Genomic DNA, 18,853 nt, shown 5'->3' on the forward strand with positions numbered 1-18,853 from the left:
AGCTCTGGTCATACTTCAAAGACCACCATGTGGTGCAGCGGTGGAATGTTGTGTGTTTCGAAAAATGGGGGTCTTGGTTTCACCGCCTGGACTGCGAGGAAGGTACCCACCTCTCTCTCTCATATACTTACCAAACAAAAGCGCTGGCAGGTCGATAGACACACAAACAAACACAAATATATAAAAAACCTCAACCTCGAGGTGTTGCTACATGCTGAGGAAGTGAATGGCTGTTGAGGTGAAACAGTCTAGTGAGCAGCCTCTGGGGCACCTGCTGCACCCCAGTTGAATCAGGCATGCACGGCCCTGCCTGGGTCGACAGTTGTCTCCCTATTGTCTCGTGGGATCCTTATGGAACTGTCTCGTGAAACTACTACTCCTGATGGGATGGGTGTAATGCCACGCAACACCCACACCCACTCCTCAGAGAGAGCTTGTTTGGTCAGTCCTTCCGAAAAGAAGTCTCGAAGTAACAGTAACAGGGAATTAGTGTGCCATAACACTTTCATTGTAATCAAGCGAAATGGGCGAAGTTTTGAGAAGATATCCTCTTTCTATATTAACAAGGCATTGGAAGGTATTGCTGGGTCTCTGAAAAGTGACAAACGACTCTGTAATGGAACGCTTTTGGTTGAAACTGCTAATTCCACCCAAATATCTAAGTTTCTGGGATGTAAGGCCTTAGGTGACTACCCAATTGAGGCTGAATCGTGTAACAACCTTAACTATAGTAAGGGCGTGGTTACCTGCTCCGATATAATGTAGATGTACCCCATGGAGTTGCGTGAAGAGTGGAAGAATGTGGGCTTCACGGAGGTGCTGAATTATATGAGGAGAGTCAATGGCAAATTGGAAAAAACAGCAACGTTTATTCTAACATTTAGTACTCTGGAATTACCGGAACATATCCTTGCCAGCTATATCCGCCTTAAGGTTCACCCGTTCGTTCCTAACTCCATGCAATGATATAAATGTCAAAGATTTGGCCATACCACTATGGGATGTAAGGGGAAGGCTACATGTGGCAATTGTAGAGGCTCCGCTCAAGAGTCGGGGACTTCTTTTACACTTCCTCCGAATTGTGTGAACTGCTCAGGGGATCACCCAGTGTGGGGCAGAAAGTGTGAGGTTTACAACGAGGAAAAGAAAATTAGAGTTGAAAGTACAGAGATGCATACCCTATGGTGAAGCTGAAAAGGCTTACGAAGCTATGCAACCACCGGTTTTTGCAACTTGTTTTGCATCAGCTCTTAAAACACCAATAGCTAAGCGTGATGCCTTCACACAAACTCAGACCACAGATTAAGTACGAGCACATGCACTTGTCACTGTATCTATGGGGGAAACGCTCGACTTGCAACTGATGTCGCTCGGAAGCCATCAGCTGTAGTCTTACCGCATAAGCCACATACCACTCCCCAACTTCAGAAGCCACCTAAGCCATACCAGCAACCCAGACAGCCTCCTCCTTCGGTCAGTAAAGAAAAACATCCTTCTAAAAGTAGTTTTAAGTCCAAGAAAGCGGTAGGTAAGCTTTCGGTTCGGCGAGCGCTCTCCCTTTCAGATGGCGACTGCTCTTGAAGATTCCGAATTCCATTCGGAGGAACTAGAAAACGCGGGACCGGCTTATGTTCCCCCTGACCTCCCCGGTAAATCACTGCCTCTGAGGGAGAAAAGAAAGAACCACAATCGCTAACCAATGGCTTCCACAGGGACTTCTGTGTTGCAGTGGAATTTGGATGGATATCGCTCACATTTGGAAGAATTGCAGCTGCTGGTCCAGGATAAACCTTTCTGCATTTGCTTACAAGAAAAGCATTCTAAAGTCACAAACAAACCTACATTATGGGGCTACCACATACACAGGAAAGACGATACTACTGTAGGCAGGGCTAAAGGTGGAGTGGCTATTTTTCTTGATGTCAGATACCACTCCTCTCCTGTCCCTCTTACCACGACCATGCAAGCAATTGTTGTGAAAGTTCTCTTACCATTTACTGTCACAGTGTGTTCTTTGTACCTGCACCCCCATGACGCTTTGGATGCGGATGCAATGGCAGACCTCTTCCGGGCACTCCCGTGCCCATTCCTTCTTGTGGGGGGATTTAAGTGCCCACAATGTGCTGTGGGGCTCAGCTACTACTTGCTCCAGGGGTCGGCTGGTCGAGTGACTCATCCATTCTGAGGATATCTGCCTTGTGAACGCAGGTCAGATGACTAACTTTTCCACAGCTACAGGGTCTTTTTCAGCTATTGATCTTCGATTTTGTTCCTCAGCTATTACAGATTCAATTCATTGGAAAGTGGCTCCAGATTTACATTCTAGTGACCACTTCCAAGTGTGGATTCATCTGCCACCTAGGACAGTGACCAGCAGGAGACAACGTAGATGGATGATACAAAGGGCAAATTCGTTACAGTACAGTCGACAGGCTATTTTTGAACGAAAGGATTGTGCACAACAGGCGGTGGCCCATATCACTCATGAGATCCAAAGGACTGCCGCAGAGTCCATCCCCAGGTCTAGTAACCACCTCTGACGACGGCCTGTACCTTGGTGGAATGACGATTGGCAATCAGGGCCAGATGGACAGCTCTTCGGAACTTCAAACGGTGCCCAACTAGAGACAATCTTCAGGTCTGTGAGAGCACATGCAAGGTGGGTGATCAAAGGACGGAAGAGGGCTTCCTAGAGGGAATTCACGACTTCCATTAATCGGTCCACTTCCGCTGTGCACGTTTGGGAATCAGTAAGACAGATTTCAGGCAAGGGTAGTCCACATCCCCTTATGGCCTTGTCAAATAATGGGGTCTCCGTGGACATGCCAGAAGAGATGGCTCACGTTTTAGCTGAACACTTGTTTACTGTTACTAACTCATCCAGACAAGCTCCTGCTGTTCAGATATTCCGTCGGACTGCAGAGGTGAGGCAGCTCAATTTTTTCCTCGCATAATGAAGAGGTCTACAATCTTCCATTCTCCATGTAGGATCTGGAATCAGCTTTATCTGCAGCCAGACACACTGCTCCAGGACCTGATCAGATCCATTATACCATGCTTCGTCATCTGTGCCCTGAAGCGAATGGTCAGCTCCTGTCTTGTTTCAATCAGATTTGGTTTGATGGACAGTACCCCACGACTTGGAAGGAGACAATCTATTGGAGTGTCGCCCTTACTAGTTGCATGGGTTTGACTTTTGAACGTATGGTCAACCGCCGCCTCGTCTGGCAACTAGAGTCAGAGGTTACCTGAGCTGCTCCCAGTGTGGTTTTAGGCACTACTGTTCCACTCTTGACAACTTAATTCTACTGGATACGGCGATACAGGAGTTGTCCTTATGCCGAAACCATTTAGTTTGTGTGGGTTGTTTTTTTTACCTCAAAAAAGCATATGACACTACTTGGAGGTACAACACCCTTCGCCAACTTCATGAATCTGAACTACATGGATGCCTGCCGCTTCTAACCCAATCCTTTCTTGAGGACAGGTGTTTTCGTTGTTACATTGGCGATGCCATGACTGATTGCTATGTTCAGGAGAATGGTGTGCCCCAGGGAAGTGTACTCAGTGTCACATTGTTTGCCATTGCTATCAATGGCATTTCCTCTGCAGTCAGGAGCCCTGTCAATTGCTCTTTGTTTGTGGATGACTATGCAATCTTCTACTCTTCCTCTGATCTTACGGCGACGGCGAGGCAGCTACAACTGACCATTAGGAGTCTGGAAACCTGGGCCGAGACAACTGGTTTTCAGTTCTCACCTGAGAAGACTGTGTGTGTCAATTTTAATCGTGCTTGTCGGAGTTTTAACCAACCACAGCTTACAATGGGGGACCGTATTTTACTTTTCAAGACACAGTGTGCTTTTTGAATTTATTATTGCACTCTAAATTAACATGGAGGAAAGAAAATAAAACTTAAGTTGCAAAGGAAATGGGCCATATACAGCAACAAAACAGTGCTCATATAAGCGTCTGCCAACAGCAATGTGTGTCAAAGGCTTTACGAAGACTATGCAATGCTTTATAACAATTGCCTCCGATGAGTGTTTAAATTAGATTCGTTTGAGCTGTTGCGGGCGGGCTCTTGAGCATGCGCAGTTGAACCGCACATGAGTAATAAGTTCTCCCGCTTCTTGTTACAGAACTGTGGTTGCGCACCACCACTACTTAATATTGCCCCGGTTCGGAAATACAGTAAATCTGGGGCTGATGCACAGATCAGTCTGAGTTGAGGTGGGAGTCTTCACATGACCTGTGTTTACGTTCAGTGATCTTGTTGTTTTCTATTTGTTTAATGCTCTCACATTAAATGATAACAAAACTGATTTTTGTGGCCGGCATCTATCAAATGAATTAAAATACGTTCGCATAATTATGGAAGGCTAAAATATGTCATTAGTTTTAGATTTATCTCCACCTTTCTGACAGTCAAGCAGCAATCGCCTTACAGAGCACTGAAGTTATTTTTGCCGGTTTGCTAAAGAGGTTTGGCTGAAAATTAATCTTTTCTGCTCAGGCAGTCAATTTATTTGAAATAAAGTGTTTAATTTCACACTATTGGCTAGTTTCAACTTTTCGCTGCATTTCAAGTGCACGTATGGCATTATGCCATAATAAAAAGCCAAACATTAGCTAATACAGTACTGGTGCTCCAAGAAAATTTACATACGAATGTGTGTTTTAAGCCGAACTGCTGAAACGAACCTATTTTTAACAGGTCGCGGGAAAATATTGCGAACGGTGGTTTGAAAAGCGTTACATTGAAAGCAATTTCCTTTTATGCAAGATGAACTATATGCGAGAATGTACGATGAATTTCTTAAATCACAAAGCGTTTGGCTCTCATTTAAAAATCAACTCTTTGAGGATGACCATTCAGGAGAATTTCGAACCCAGAAGATCAAACATTTACGTCATCCTTAAAAATCTTATTGGCACATTTGTTTGATGTAGCTTATAGTGTAACACGTGCAAAAAAGATAAACATTATATGCGGAAGCTTAGTTTCTCTTCAAGCTTACTAATCTTAGAGACCAATATTATATGTGAATGCTATGTATATTAATTTAAACCATTAACTTTTCTTATTTGTGTGTTTGTACTACTTAAGAGTGATCTTGCTATTAGCTTACTACATCACATGTCCTACGCTGCTATCAGCTGGCAAGATCACGTGACATGAGCTACGACTGTCTTACAAAAGCGCATCACAATCTCGATTTCAATGTTCTGGAAAGTAACAAGCGGTGTTTAGTGGAATTCAAATTTGTACCTTCGTAATATGAAAATATGCAGTGTACATGTTGCTGCACATCAAAAGTATTTCAAAACATGTTTTTCCCCCCGAGTTTAGTTTTCTAAAGTGCTGGGAAATTCTACTCCGGTATATAAAACCATAAACGTTCAAAGGATTGATGAGTATTACTGTGCCGAGGAAGAGTTATACTGTCACTTAACACGGAAAAAGTGTATTTTCACCCAGGAGAAAGTGTATTTTTAACCGGGAAATCCGGGATTTTTTTTCCTTGTCCATGTATACACCCTGGTAATGGCAGTTGTGGGAAAGGCGCATAGTCGTCTTCGGTTCATTGGTAGAATTTTGGGAAGATATGGTTCATCTGTAAAGGAGACCACTTACAAAACACTAATCGACCTATTCTTGAGTACTGCTCGAGCGTTTGGGTTCCCTATCAGGTCGGATTGAGGGAGGACATAGAAGCAATTCAGAGGCTGGCTGCTAGATTTGTTACTGGTAGGTTTGATCATCACGCAAGTGTTCGGAAATGCTTCAGGAACTCAGGTGGGAGTCTCTAGAGGAAAGGAGGCGTTCTTTTCGTGAATTGCTGCTGAGGAAATTATAAAGAACCAGCATTTGAGTCTGAGTGCAGTACAGTTTTACTGCCGCCAACTTATATTTTGCAGAAAGACCACACAGATAAGAGAGATTAGGGCTCGTACAGAGGCATATAGGCAGTCATTTTTCTCTCGTTCTGTTTGGCAGTGGGACAGGGAGAGAAGATGATAGTTGTGGTACGAGGTACTCTCCGCCACGCACCGTATGGTGGATTGTGGAGTATGTATGTAGATGTAGACCTATGAACAAAGGGCTTCTGGTTGTTGAACATTTTGAAATGCTTTGGCGGAAAAACATGGGGAGCTGACAGGTCCCGTCTCCTACAGTTTTGTAGGGCATTTGTTCGATCCCACTTAGACTATGGCATCGTGTTCTATGGATCAGCCCGTCCTTCTTACCTCCGGATTTTAGATGCTGTCCACCATACAGGCATTCGGATATCGACAGGAGCCTTTCAAACCAGCCCAGTTCAGAGTCTGTGTGCAGAGGCTGGTGATCCCCCCCACTCTGGATTTGGCAACATATCCTTTTGGCTCGACAGGTGCTGAAAATCTCAGCATCACCCCAGTCATTGGCTTTTAGTACAGTGATCCAACCCACCTTTGAACAACTGTTCAGGAATCTGCCCCAAGTGACCCACCCATTTGGTATACATGCTATGGACTGCCTCAAGAATCTGGATCTGTCAGGCATGAAAATACCCAGGGATGGAATGCACCTCCGCCTTGGTGTCTTTGGAGGCCCAAAGTGATTTTAAGCTTGTGCAGTATCCAAAAAATTGTACTCCAGATATGGTTTTTACAACTTTGTCTTGATTGGCGACTCCATGGCGTGTTGTGTGCACCACGACCAAGTAGGAGATAGAATTGGAAGGAAAATCATCATTGGCTGTATTTTGTTGTTTTATTGTCAGCAAAATCGATTTTCGGTCACTTGGTGACCATCCTCAGTGCTGTAATATCCAATTATAATTGGTAGGCACTGGTATCAAGCTATAACCACAAGCTTCGACAGGAAAGGTCATGGCATCAGTTTTCTGGGATGCAAAGAGGATTCTGTTTGTAGATTATCTCCCCATGGGGCAAACAATTACTGGAGAATACTGTGCTCACCTCCTGGACAAATTGCAACAAAAGATATGTGAAAAAAGGCTAGGTTTAGCAAGGAAGAAAGTCATCTTCCATCAAGACACTGTGCACCTGCACATCATTTAAAAGAAGACTGTAGACACCTGGAGATGGTTGTTTCAGATAGATTACATTGATAAGAAATTTTGAAACCAGATTTTAAACTGCAAAACATTCCTGGGGAGAGAATTTAATTCATTGGTTGTGAATTGCAGATTAAGACTGAAGAAATTGTAGAATGGTAAGGAATCAAGATGATAAACCCCAGGTAAAATGAAAGAGCCAGAATTTATTCAGAGTTTCAAAGGTAGCATTAAGGCAGTGATTGAACAAAACAATAGTAAGGAACATAAAAGTGGTAGCATAGCTTTGAGAGGTGAAATACTGAAGGCGGCAGAGGATTAAATAGGAAAGAAGACAAGGCCCAGTAGAAATCATTGAATTACACTTGAGATATTCAAACTAATTGATGAAAGGAGAAAATATAAAAACACAGCAAATGAAGTATGAAAAACTGGATGCAGTTATCTAAAAAATGACATTAATAGGAAGTGCGAATGGCAAATCAGGAAAGGCGTGACATCGAATGCAAGGCTGTAGAAGTGTGCATGGCTGTGGGAAAGACGGATGCAGTATATAAGAAATTTGAGAGACCTTTGAAGAAGAGAGAAGCACCTTGATGAAAATAACAGCTAAAATGGCAACCCTATACTAAGCAAAGATGGGAAGGCTGAAAGATGAAAGGAATACTTAGTGTCTATGAAAGGGAAATAACTTGAAGACAGTTTTACAGAAAAAGAGGAAGTAAATGAAGATAATATAGAAGATATGATACTGTGAGAATAATTTGACAGAGCTCTGAAAGACCAAAGTAAAAAAAAAAAAAAAAAACCACTTGGAGTAGATGACATTCCATCAGAATTATTAAGGCCATTGGGAGAACCATTCATGACAAAATTATTCCATGTGTCGTAAAAGATAAGAGAGGTGAAATACCCTCAGATGTCAAGAAGAATGGAATACTTCCTATTATAAAGAAGATAGGTGCTGAGAGGTATTAATAGTGCTGAACAGTCTGTTTTATGTTGTGCTTGAAAAATACTTAGTGAATTATGTACAAAAAAAGTGGAAAAACTTGTAGTAGCTGAACTCGGGGGAAGATCAGTGTCATTTCCAGAGGAACCTAGAAACACTTGAGGCCATGCTGGTCCTATGGCTTAGAATATGAACTGAAAAAGGGCAAGCCCATGTTTATAGCATTTGTAGACTTAGAGACAGTTTTTGACTAGGTGGACTGGAATACAATCTCTGAAATTCTGAAGGTTGCAGAGTAAGACAGCGAGTGAGTGATAGATTATCTACATAGAGAAGGAGTAGTTGAGAAGGGATGAGGAGAGTTCTGTAACCTGACCCCCATGTTATTCAATTGTACATTGAGCAAGCATTAAAGGGAAACAAAGGAGAAATTTGGAAAGGCAGTTGCAACTCAAGGAGAGGAAATAAAAACTTGAAAAGGTTGAAGTGAGATACATGTTAACATTGGATTTAAATAGGTGTTAAGAAGTCTTTACTGAAGGTATTTGTATGGAATGTAACCCTGTACAAAAGTGGAATATGGACGACAATCCATTCAGACAAGAAGGGAGTAAAAGCTTTTGAATTGGTGCTACATAAGAATGCTGGTGGTTAGATGGGTAGAATGGATAACTAGTGAGGAAGTACTGACTCAAATTGGGCATAAAAAAGAAATTTGTGGCAGAACTTGACCAAAAGAAGGGACTGGTGGATAGGACGAATGAGGCATAAAGGAATTGGCAGTTTGGTAATGGAAGTAAGTGTGGGTGCTAAACATTCTAGAGGCAAACCAAGGCTGGAGTGAAATATGTAGGTTCAAATGGCTGTAGCTTGCAATAGTTAGAGGAGATACAAATGCTTGCACAGGGTATACCACCAAGCGAGGTGGTGCAGTGGCTAGCACACTGGACTCACATTTGGGAGGACGACAGTTCAATCCTGCATCCGGCCATCGTGATTTAGGTTTTCCATGATTTCCCTAAATCACTCCAGGCAAATGCCAGGATGGTTTCTTCGAAAGGGCACGGCCGACTTCCTTCGCTGTCCTTGCCTAATCCGATGAGACCGATGACCTCACTGTCTGGTCTCCTCCCCAAAACAACCCAACTCAACCCAACAGGATATACCAGCAGTCTCAGTCCTGAAGACAACAAAACAACAAAATAATTTAGATTTGCTTGATAATTAAAAAAGTTCTGATAACTTCAAAATCAGTGCATGAAAGTAATAGTAGTAATAGCAGAGGAAATGACCCACTGTATGTAGTTCAAGGAACATCAACAGCGTTGTCATTAAAAGGGAAAAGGATAATTTTAATAGAAGACAAAACTTTGAAATTTTTGGCAGACGTGATATTAAGGAGTGGAATGAGTTGGACAAACCATCTAATGTTGTTGTGGTTTTAAAAAACCGAGCCAATAATGAAGAGAGAGAAACATTTGTGTACAAATAAACGTAAGTTAAGAGTGCAGATAATAAGCAGCATTTTATCAGTGGAGGCTGTAGAAAGGGATTTGGCAAGATTAAGGGAAACTTAAGGAAAAGTTAGGAGAGTGCAAAGTAGTACATATATTAACAGAAGATTACTTGTGTAAGATGTGTTGTATCAAGCATCTTATCCCTGACAGCATGAATTATTGACATTGGGGGAGGATTTGTCACTAGTAGTGCAGTGAACACTGTTCCTTTTAGTACAGGAAAGTGTTGTCGCCAGATTGGATATGTATTAATACTATGGACCATCTGGTTTTTGATTATCAACAACAGTACTATGCAGTGATCTTACCAGTGTAAAATGTTTAAGTACTCTGCACAAACACTGAGAATATTAGATTATTGCTGTCTATTAATAAGCATGTAGGTCTGCAGTGTACCTGCCCTCATTGTAATGAAGGATTGGTAGTAAACACTTACTAGCACTAGTGGACACTTTACCGTATTTACTCGAATCTAAGCCGCACTTTTTTTCCTGTTTTTGTAATCCAAAAAACCACCTGCGGCTTAGAATCGAGTGCAAAGCAAGTGGGAGTTCTGAAAAATGTTGGTGGGTGCCGCCACAACTAACTTCTGCCGTCAATATATGTAGCGCTACACAGGCATGCTTTGTAGGCACAAAGCGTCAGTAAAAAAAAAAAAACAACGAGCCTTTTTCCTCCGCCCAGAGTTTCGACCACTGCATTTTGGTACATTATCCAACGAAGTAAATACAAATTCTGTATTGTTGATCTTCGAATGTAGCAGCATTTCAATGTACTACAAAAATCCGACTGGCAAGACTGTTTGGGATGTTTGTCAATATGGCCAACTCTACGTTCTGAATTTTTTACTACCTGTGAGAAGAGATGGTTGCTAATAGGAACTTTTATGAATTGTGAATCACATGCAGTATTCTCTTCGCCGTAAGATTAATACGAATATAAACATTTTGCCATGTATTGTTTCGTGTTTGATACTATCTCATTTAAATCCTGTCTGCCTAATAAACTACGAAACTAGAGTGAGACAACAGCAAACGTGGAAGAATATACATATCATGTCATGTTTATATTTGTATTATTCTTATGCCTAATAGTGATAGTCAGAAATGAAGCACGACAACTGACTAGATTTTTAAATCTAAGATGACTCTAATTTCTGTGCAGAATGAAATGAACTAAAGAGGCGCTGCAAAGATTTTCAAACGGAGAAAAATTTACGCTAAAATTTCGTTCCGAACATCATCTATCATACGCAGTCTATTATTTGGTTCTTGTTGATCATTATCAAAGAAAGAAGTAGTATAAGTAACAACAAATGTTTTGCTAATGAGACAATTCCTCTCTATTTTTTATTTGTAAGCGGCGGTAGCGCGCACAAAAGCAAGCCATGCCGCGAGCGGCGACAGGCCATAAACACACACTATCAGAATGCGACAAACAATGCATGACGCAGTACAGTAATGCATTTTCAGCTTAGAGTGACGTAAACACCTATAACAAAGAAAACGGCGCTTATCAGATCAAAGAAAAATAGGCAATCAATTCAAACCAGACGAAGCACGTGAAAAAGGAAGGATATCCGTATAAATACAGATGTAGCGCCTGACGCGTAGCAATGGCTACCTGGTAAACCGTAACTGCTAAGCTTAAGACTCGAACTAAACTACTGCAGCTGTATCATCATTCATTCGACCTAAATTGTGTGTCATATTACAATTAGACGATATTTGTTTCGATTTGGAGGTGCGACCTAAAACTTTTCTCTCCCCTTGAATTTAGAGTCTCAAATTTCAGGTGCAGCTTAGATTCGAGTAAATACGGTATGTTCCACTTTGATGTGGAGCTGCGAAATGGATTTAGCAACCAGCCATTCCATTAAAGTTGGAGGGCTTTCGTAGGGTTAAGAATTTATCAGAGAGATAGGCCCCTTTTAATTCATCATTTCTTCAGAAGTTCAGTTTTCACAGTTGTTGAACCAGATTAAGGTGATTTTGCTAATGAAGCAGATATATTTTCTGAAATATTTCTTGTAATAAAAGTTGTTTGGCTGTAATAGACCTTGCGTGGGAGAGCAGTATGTGATCAGCATGGAAAGGAGGTGTACATATTTTCATAGTGACCAGCTTCAGTCAATGACTTCATACTTTGCATCTACTAACACACTATTGACTGAATCTGTAATAGCCCTGGACTATCAGCATACCAATTATCTGTTGTAGTTGTGCTAATAATTACTGTATTTGTTGTGTGTATGGTGACTTCAGTCACAAAACATCTGTAATGCAGAAAATCTTGCACCTCGAGAGTATAACGATGAAAAAGATTGAGGCTCTAATTTTCCCTGCACCTGAGATGAGTTTTTTCTTCAAACAATTATAAAATACTTCATTCCACACTCATTTACTTCCTACTGAGAGACCAGCTTGAATATATTAATGTGATTGACAGATTGCAGTGTTTGGGACTAGGGAAAGGGGAGGGGGCGGTGGGTCACTGTAGCCAGCACACAACCAGACATGCTTGACAAGGCTCTTCATGTATGTATGATGGGCAGACAGCTGGCCACTACTGACTGACATGCTGAAATGTCAATCAGTTATTGTAATCAAATTATGATTGCAGAGGTTTGTGCATGTATGCTACATGATTTTTCACAAATCATATCTATTGAAGGGTCTAGGTATTGCGAAAGAGTTATAATTCAGTGATCATATATGGTAAATGCTGTGAAGCATAAACTTTGGTGTAGGTCATCATCTACTTGTAGTGGTGTCAGTTTTCAAAGTTAGTGGTAGCTCCAAGGAATGGTGTGATACCCTAATCGAATTCAATTTTAGAAACAAGTCAAATTTCTAAAAACACTCTAGACATATGGTTGATGTGTCTTCGGAAAGTTTTCAGAATTTGATGTAAGACTTCATTTGGTTGCTAATTACAGTAGAAATAAGTCTGTCTCACTTCTGGCCGTTTATTCCAATATAGAAAGCAAATTTATACATAAAGTTAACTGTTGACAATCATATTCAAATCAGTCTGGCTGTAGTATTCCGAAAACGGAAAGAAAACAATTTGCAGTGTTAATGAACTCGAAAGCCTGTGCTTTAGAAGCTAAATCATGTCTAATCTTGCTGCCACTAACCTGTATGTTTATATTGTTTACACTGTCAACCATATCGTAACTAATGTATCATCAAATTGTTCGTTTCTCTAAATAACTATTTTTTTTATCTCTAATTATTTTGTCTCGTGTAATATTTGTTATTATTTGTATTATCAACTCTTCGTTTCTCCACATAACTATTTTCATTTTTAATTGTTTTTCTCATGTAATTTTGTTAATTATTGCATTAGGTAGTCTCACTTCCATCCTTAATTAGCAACCCACCATCATACTTTAGTTGTTATCCTCATAAGTGCAATTAATATCACACTATTTCATAACGTGCAGATTACTCCCGTTGTGTTTAGCGAAATTCCTTCCCCTGCCAGCCCACTGCTACTTCCATAACCGTTGCAGACCTCGCTGACCTTGGCCGCAGATCCCGTTGTCTCCCCGGGGACCTACCCCCTCCCGGCCGCTTTCACTGCACAGAACTGGGAGGACACTCCCTCACCCACCTCTCCTTCACACGCTTTCCGCATTCCTCATGCCAGACCCTCTTGTCACCGCCAACCACGACCCGCAAACATCGGTCGGCAGCCTCCTCGGGCAATCAACACCCGAACGCACCAAGCTGCATATTGCACATGCAAATGTCCAGTCTCTGCCAGCTCACTTCGACGAGTTCAAATATATATTTCAAACTGCTGATATACACGTAATACTTTTGTCAGAAACTTGGCTCAAACCAAGTATTCCTACATCTTCCGTAAACCTAGATGGCTATATCTTTCTCAGGCACGACAGATGCAACAGACGAGGGGGCGGAGTAGGGGCGTACATACGCTCTGATTTGTCACCTACAGTACTACACACATCCGACAACAATGTAGATAAACAAGTGGAATATATGTTCATAGAGATCAAATCACTTAACAGAAAGTGCTTAATATGTGTCCTTTACAAACCTCCTAAAGTAGGTGGGTTCGCCTGCTTCGAAACTGCCCTCTCTAGTCTCGAATCGTCATATGAACATGTAATTATAGCTGGTGACACTAACATTAATTTTCTGTGCAATAGTCCTTCCACTGGGAAATTTAAGAGGATGCTTTCTTCCTCAAATATGACGCTACTTCAGCTGGCACCTACTCATCACACGACTACCAGTCACACGTTCATAGATATATTCGCAACGAAATCTCCGAACAGAATAATCCGCACCTCTCAAATATCTGCGCCTGGCATGTCTGCCCATGACATCATTTCCATGACGTATTCACTAGAATGTCCTAGAAAGAAACAAAAACTGTCTACATACCGAGACCTCAAACGCATAAATTTGCCTGAACTCGAAACTGAGGCACAAAAAATAGTTTGGGGGATGACCTCTACTCCCCTCATGGACATAAACGACAAACTCCACGATTTCACAAACAAAATTACTCAGCTATATGACAAATATGCTCCAATAAAGACCAGAAAAGTAAAAAGGCAACCTGCACCTTGGCTGACTGATGAACTAAAACAGCTCATGAATCTCAGAGATGCTGCACATCGAGCATACAAGATACACCCTACACCTGAAAATCACGCTGTATACAAGCAGAAACGAAACAAAGTCAGTCAAGCGGTGAGAAACGCTAAGCTCAGACATGCCCGTACATTAGCTGACAATAGATGTAGACCAGCTATCCTGTGGAAAAATCTCCGTAGTCTCGGTTTAGGCAAAATAAAAGTTGCAGAAAATCCCATGGTCCCAGCTGAAGAACTAAACCGATTCTTCACATTACCTGCAACCAAAATTGATCCGCAAAAAAAACAGAGAATCATTGATTACTTCATTGGGATGAACGACTGTAGCAAAGAAAAATTCTATCTACAGCACGTCACTTGCAGTACTGTCAAGAAAGCCATAATGCGGATTAGATCAGCATCTACTGGACATGATGGTATCACTATCCAGATGGTAAAACTTATTATTGACCAACTACTGCCCTCTATAACAGACATTTTCAACGATTCATTAATCACAAGTGTTTTCCCTGAGGCCTGGAAACTGGGACAAATTAAGCCACTGCCTAAAAAGGACATCGCCACAGCAGCCTCTGACTACCGCCCCATCTGCCTTCTTCCTGCACTATCAAAGGCCTTAGAATATATAGTTCATGACCAGCTCACCAACTACCTAATTACTAACAACCTACTAGACGAATACCAATCAGGTTTCCGTAAACATCGAAGCACAACATCCGCTCTGATAAAGGTGACAGATGACCTGAAACTTGCCATGGACAGACAAGAAGCGACTATTATTTGCTTCTTAGATTTCAGCAAAGCATTTGATACTGTCGACTTCGACATCTTACTAGCCAAACTTAGCGGTCTAAATTTCTCACAAAGTGCAATGCAATGGTTTCGCTCATACATGATGTCTCGTCAGCAACGCGTCCTGTCTGGGGATATAAAATCACAATGGCGGCAGGTAGTGTCAGGCGTTCCCCAAGGCTCAGTATTAGGTCCTATACTCTTCTCTCTTTATGTCAATGATGTGTCATCGGTCCTGACCTATTGCAAATACCATATGTATGCTGATGACCTTCAGTTGTATCTAAGTGCGAAACCAAGCAATCTCAAGAAAGCTATTGAAAATTTCAATACCGACCTCGATGCGCTGTCAAACTGGGCACAGGACATAGGTCTAAAACTAAACCCATCTAAAACCCAAGCGGTACTTGTTGGTCACTCTAAGCTCATTAGCCCAAAACATCGGGAATCCGTACCACCTCTTATCCTAAATGGAACAAATATTAACTTCTCGCCATCAGCAAAGAGTTTGGGAGTAATAATTGATGAAAGTCTAAATTGGACAGAGCACGTAACTGCAGTGTGCAAAAAAGCATCAGCATCCCTTCATGTCCTACAAAAATATAAAAAACTCTTCCCTTTCGATCTGAAAAAGAAATTAGTACAAACGCTTATACTCCCAATCATTGACTACAGCGATATTATCCTACAAGGCCTCTCTCAGGAAAATTCCCGACGTCTAGAACTGGTCACGAATGCCTGCGTCCGATATATCTGTGACGTTCGACTTTTTGATCACATTTCACCAGCATATGCAAAATTGTCCTGGCTGCGTGCAGACAAACGCAGAGATTTCCATACACTCTGTCTCATCTACTGCCTTATAAATGTACACTGTCCCTCATATCTCTCCTCTTCCCTAACACTCATGTCGGAACAACATGACAGAAACACACGTTCCCATCATAATAAAATCCTCTCCGTTCCACTGCATCGCTCAGTCACCTTCTCCAAGTCCTTTACAGTAGCGGGAACCCGACTCTGGAATAACCTCCCTCGTTATGTTAGAGAACTTAAAAACATGACCGGCTTCAAAAAACAGTTAATGACGTATCTACTTAAGCAACAGTAATGCCTTCCTCTGTACATGAGTGCACTTCACCTCATTACTTCCCTCTCTCCCCCTCCTTAAACCTCCCTTACCCAAAACTCGCTATACTAGTAAACATCTACTTTACACACCAATATATTAATGTACATCTGCACAAACCTTCATTATTATTGCCACTCTTTCTCATGTTTGTCATTATTATTTGATTTTTTTTTACTGTTATTATTATTGCTTTCACCATAATCTGTATGTATAGCACCTGATGTAAAAATACTGCCAGCATTTACTTTATTAGGTCTTAGTCATATTCATCATTATTATTTGATTTTTTGTTTTACTGTTATTATTATTGCTTTTATCATAATCTGTATGTATAGCAACTGTTGTAAAAATACTTCCGCATTTACTTTATTAGGTCTTAGTCACTACTCTTTATTCATATTGTCACTAGAGTAAGCTAATTTTCTCATTTAAACTATGTTCATGATGTAACTCTGATGTGTGAAATGCTGCATGTGTGAAACACTGGTCCGATGTAAGAGAGGGCCTGATGGCCCTAATCTGATCAGGTTAAATAAATAAATAAATAAAAAAAAATAAATATAAACTGAAATTAAAAACATCAGGAGAAACAACATGCCTGCTGCTGTTACAGCTTTTACATCTCAACTGGAGTATCAATGGTCAACAGTGTATCACATTTGGGCATGGAAAGGGGATGACATTGGTTCACTTTTGTGTGTTTGCAATATGGCTGAAGTGGCAACATCTGTGCTTCTGTACTGAAAGTGTTCACATACATCTATTTAGATATTGAGTGAGGTGATGCAGTGGTTAGCACAGTGGACTCACTTGTAGAAAGACGGTAATTCAAATCTGTGTACAGCTATCCAGATGAATGTTAACTTGATTTCTGTAAATCAATCCAGACAAATGGTGTGATGGTTTCTTTGAAACGGCACGTCGCATTTCCTTCCTCTCCCATCCTTAATAAAAGAATCCAAAATTGTGATCTGTCTTTAAGGACATTCTCAATGGTGTATTAAACCCTAACCTTACTTTCTTCCTTCATATCCAGATAAGTGGACCACAGTATCTCTTGCACCCAGTGTCACTGGTAGCAGCGATTTGTCAGTTGTCTGCAAGGTGCAAAGCTGTTAGGAATCAAAATGAATCATCTTGTGTATAAAAACTGATTAGACTTGAAGGTTATTCATGAAGTGTTATACATTGTTTCCAAACAAAGGAACTTGATTGGCCAGTCATTTGGCAGAAAATCAGAAGAATACACTTGCTAATGCCATTAACTGTGTTAGCTGTGGAGTTGTATTCGTAAGACATTTGAGTGGATGAAGTTTGATTCTACTTAAAGTTAATTTGTTCTGATTTTCTGAGTACTCTTCAGACTAGTGCGATAATTTCCACAGCAGAAAAGATTGTTTTGATATCCTAAACTCTCTTCGCTCTCAAAAAGCAATGTAAAGAGGTTTTATTCTTGTTGGTTACATGAATCATCAATACTCGTGGCAATCAGGTGGGAGACTCAGTAGCCAACATCATCAAAATATTTTGACTCAGTGTGAAGTCCACTTGCATTCAGTGGTGAGAGTGCTCATGTCAGATGCAGAGAAATGGGGAAAAGTTTTTTTATGGATGGAAATTTCAGAGAATAAGTTCAGATTGGTTAAATGGACCCAGGGTGTATACAACCCGGGACAGCCAGGAGATCCAGGAAAAGCCGGGAATTTTTTCAGCGGGAGAAAACTGGGAGAAACCTGGGAATTATTTAGAATTTGTGGAATTTTTCATTGCTTTAGTTTTCAGTTAAATTTCTGTAATTTTGACTTGTAAAAACCGATACTCTAACAAAGGATATTACTGTATCCCGCTATTGCAGAATAATACTGCAGCATTAAAACATGGACGAGAGAAAAATCAAAAATGAAACTTAAATTGCAAAGGAAATCTGCCATATAAAATAACACAGTGCACATCCAAGCGTCTACCAACAGGAAAATGTCAGTCTTCATAACAACAAATTGTCTCCTATGAGCGTGACGTCACAACTGTTTACATTAGATTCATTTAAGCAGTTACGAGCGGGCTCATGCACATACGCAGTTGAGTCGCATATGAGTAATTCTTGAGGAAAAAAACCTTCTTACGGAGCACCTAGCATCCAGCGCATGTCGGTCTATCGATTACTCATATGATTTTGAAACGCATCCCTGTTGGTTTGTGAACATTGGTGAACATATTCCAAGTTTATTTCTGAATGGATCATAAGTTGATTTTTGAATGCATGCGTAGTGTACGTGATGTGTCTGCCAGGGAAATTCTCATCACATCTAGCAATGAACTTTTCTGCAGACAAAACGGGACGGGGCTATATGAGCTAAGCGGAATAAAACCGAACCGGTGAATGCCAACTGCTGCTTGTTTGTGGTTGATTCAGTTTGCAAATGTTCAGTGTTGTCATAATTACTAGTGAAATCCATAATCAGACTACCATAGTGGAAATAAACAACTAACAGGAATAACAGGTAAGAAAGATAATTTATTATCTTCCCGGTGTATCCAAGAAAATGAAATTCTGACAGAAAAGTTTTGACCAGATCGCTACACTAGACAGGGCCAGTTGTAGTTCCCAGCTAGCAGCTGCTTAAGTTCCAGTCTGGGAGAAGCACGGACAATGCGTTGTACGAACATGTAATAACGCCTAACTGGAGAATAATCACTGGGTAACTAAACTGGTGGTTGTGGCCGGATTAGTAAAGGTAACTGGAGAATGAGTTTTGACAGTGG

The 18,853-nt window shown here is 41.0% G+C and overlaps 1 protein-coding gene across 1 annotated transcript in view; it reads left to right on the forward strand.

The window, feature by feature from the left end:
• LOC126183265 (structural maintenance of chromosomes protein 4-like) overlaps window positions 1-18,853 on the forward strand; it is a 251,337-nt gene that overhangs the window by 106,209 nt on the left and 126,275 nt on the right. The window lies entirely within an intron of this gene.

The sequence above is a fragment of the Schistocerca cancellata genome, chromosome 4, assembly GCF_023864275.1.
Source record: "Schistocerca cancellata isolate TAMUIC-IGC-003103 chromosome 4, iqSchCanc2.1, whole genome shotgun sequence".
Classification (NCBI taxonomy): Eukaryota; Metazoa; Arthropoda; class Insecta; order Orthoptera; family Acrididae; genus Schistocerca; species Schistocerca cancellata.